The sequence below is a fragment of the Pelodiscus sinensis genome, chromosome 29 (assembly GCF_049634645.1).
Source record: "Pelodiscus sinensis isolate JC-2024 chromosome 29, ASM4963464v1, whole genome shotgun sequence".
In the NCBI taxonomy this organism is placed as follows: Eukaryota; Metazoa; Chordata; order Testudines; family Trionychidae; genus Pelodiscus; species Pelodiscus sinensis.
The window spans coordinates 10,979,276-10,982,217 of NC_134739.1; the positions used below are offsets into that span (position 1 = coordinate 10,979,276).

The window sequence follows — 2,942 nt, forward strand, 5'->3', positions numbered from 1 at the left end:
AGTTTATTGCTTCTCAAGGATACAGCACAGCATAGATGTCATCTGGTTACAGGGCAGACCTAGGATGCCTCAGCCCCCCTTGAGATGGGGAAGACTGGGCCCCTAAATCCCAGTCCGTTGCTTAGGCTGCTTCCTCCATGATACCAGACAGAAACTAAAATCACTCACTTCCAGCCCTGCCCCCAGCCAGGGCTCCATTCCCCTTCTTCCCATTGTTCCGCTCCCTGGGAGATAACTGGTCAGACAGGTTCAAAGCCCCCTTACATAATGACTCATCCCCTGCCCTGCTGGGCCGTGCTACAGACAGCAGCCAGCGGAGGTCACCCACAGCCCACTGCCCAGCATAGCAACCAGCAAAGTACCCCCCACAACATCACAGTGTCCACAGCTGGTAGGTTTTGAACCGGACAGTCCAGTATTTGAGCTTTCTCTTCGGGAAACAAATTGAGAAAATATACATGAGAGAATAGAAATGTCCGGTATTTTCTAAATCAGATGGAATGTCGATTGTGATGTCATGTCAAGTGTGTCCAGAATTTTTATTGAAACCATCTGGCAACCCTAGCAGGTGGCAGCCTGTGTTTCTACACATGCCTTGGTGCACAGGACAACATTTATTCCGTGCACGATGGAGAACATTAGAGGGACCCACCTGATCCAGGACACACATGCTGCTCAGGCTATTACGCTTAGGCCAGAGAGGGTTCAGAAGCGACCCGATCGTGTGCTCTTAGAAGGGACATGGGGAAGAGACTTGGCGGAGCGAAGGACTCTCACGGAACACCGGCCGGTCGGCTTCCAGCAGCTGGAGGCTAAAGCAAGATCAGAAATAAGGTGGCAGTTTTTAACAGTGAAGGGAATTAACCAGCCAGAGATATGCGGGGGACTCCTTGGGGCTGGATTTTATTCTGAACGTCATGGGCCAAACCAGAGAGGGGAGAGTCGCTGGTCTGGGCTCTTTAGGCGCTCGGCCGAGGGGACCAGAATGGGCCGATCTGTTAGTCAGTTCCCACAGGCCCCTGGTCAGTGAGTGTTGCCCAGCCAAGAGCCGGAGGGTTTCCACAGAATAAGCCCCTGGAAGCATGTGGGAGGCAAACCTGCGGACCCGAAACTGCCGGGAAACAATGGCCCAAGCGCTGGCGCTGAGCGGGGCAGGTAAAAGGGCCTGATTCTGGCAGCTCGTGTAAGCGCCGCAGTGTCCAGCAAGGCCCCGTGGCGCTGCAGCCAGAGAAGTCCCCGCCCAAGGAGGGTGGGGGAAAGGGGCAGTCTTGCCATTTTGGGGCTGGGCTCGAGAAGCCCAGAGAGAGTCAGCGACTTGCCCAGTGATCAAGCAGGGAGAGCAGGGCCCTGCCCCAGAGCAAAGGGCTGCCAGGCCAGTCTGCAGGCCGTGGTTGAGGGGCGGAGCGACCCGCCCGAGCCTGCCGGCCAGTCCCTGGGAGCTGCAGGCTCTCCGCACGTCCCCACCCCAGCTGTCCCCCAGCGCCTCCCACCCGAGGGGCTCCGTGCACTTTGGAAACGTTCCCAACCTCTCAGCGGGGTCACCCATTCGGCAGGGGGGAAACTGAGGCACGGAGAGTCCACGAGACTCCCGCAAGGCTTGGTCCACACTGAAAAATGAGATCGACCCAGGTACAGCACTCGGGGCTGGGACACCTTTTGTGCCCTGCATGCTGCAGATCTGGCGACCTGACCCCATCCCCGGCGTCCCCTCCCATGGGTTGGGCGTGTCTGCGGGGACAGGGCCGAGGCAGTCAGCAGCGGAGGGGGAACAGGGCTCCAGCCGCCAGGGCTGGGGAGATCCAGGGTGATGGAGGGAGAGGGGCCCTGAGATTTTCAGCCAACCACCTCAGAGGCTTCTGCAGCCACCAGCAGCCCGGCTCCCAGGCCTGCTTTCTGCAGGGGCTGGCTGCCGGGAAAGGCGGCTCCTCGAGCAGCACTTGCAATATTTGGCCGCTGGGTGGCTCCAAAGCTCAGGAGCAGGCAGGCCCCGGGGCGGGCAGGGTGTGCGTGCCAAGAGCTGGCTGCACCGAGCGCCAGGGGGCCCTGATCTTCCCCTGGGTGCTACTTGCCACCTGGGCATGGCGGGCGTCAGCCGGGCTCCGCCGCCTGGCCACGCTCTCGCCGCTGCAGTGCCCAGGCCAGGCCCCAGGGACGGGACAGGGCAGAGGGCGGCAGGTACCGGCCCCACCATGGTGGGGCACTGGAGAAGCACGTTGCATTGATCCCATTTGCCTGGCTGGGAGCAGGTTAAATGTGTCCAAGGCGCCCTCGGACCCAGGGGCTCCACGCACCTTGCAGCCAGCCCCCCCCGGCGTTGCACTGGAGAGAAGCAGCCAGCGGGAGGTGCCCAAAGCGAGGGTCCTGCTGCCGCGATGCTCGGCCCTGATCTGTCCCATAACGCCCCCAGGTGCTGGCCCCATTGATGCCCCCCTCAGCCTCTGGCCCCAACGCTCCCTGGCTGGGGATGTCTCCGCCGTGCAGCACCCGGGCGAGGCTGGTGCCAACCCCTGCCTGCCTCCGCCCTGCCTGAGCATCCAGCTCCGATCTGCAGGAGTCGTCTGGGCTGGTAAATTTCCAGCCGCGCCGATGGGCCACGCCTGTTACGATAGGCACCGGGGCGCCCCCAGGGATCTGCCAGTCAAACCCACCTGGCACGGCTTGCGGTAACCCAGGCCAGATCTGTCCAGTGCCAGCGGGCTGCCGCCTCTCTCATTGTGCCCTCTGCTGAGCTCGGCGCCTGCTGCAGGCTGGTGTGCGGCGCAGCCTCCCTGCGGCCCAGGGAAGCCGGGCTGGGCCAGCAGCGCAGGGAGGAGCCATGGGGCAGACAGGCAGCATGGGTGGGAAATCAGCCCATCCCTCCATGGGCTGCTCAGCTCCAGCGGCAGAGGGGATGCTGGGTTCTGCTCCCTGCCCTGGCAAGGAGTCAGGCCTAGTGGTTAAGA

General features: G+C 62.2%; 1 long non-coding RNA gene across 1 annotated transcript in view; it reads right to left on the reverse strand.

Annotated features, from left to right (window-relative positions):
* The window catches only part of LOC142821001 (uncharacterized), a 6,633-nt gene extending 3,691 nt beyond the window's left edge, over nucleotides 1–2,942 (reverse strand). The window contains exons 1-2 of the long non-coding RNA XR_012898050.1: nucleotides 2,649–2,942; nucleotides 653–812 (exon numbers count right to left, since the gene is read on the reverse strand). This is a non-coding gene — a long non-coding RNA (uncharacterized LOC142821001). The remainder of the gene's footprint in view (nucleotides 1–652; nucleotides 813–2,648) is intronic.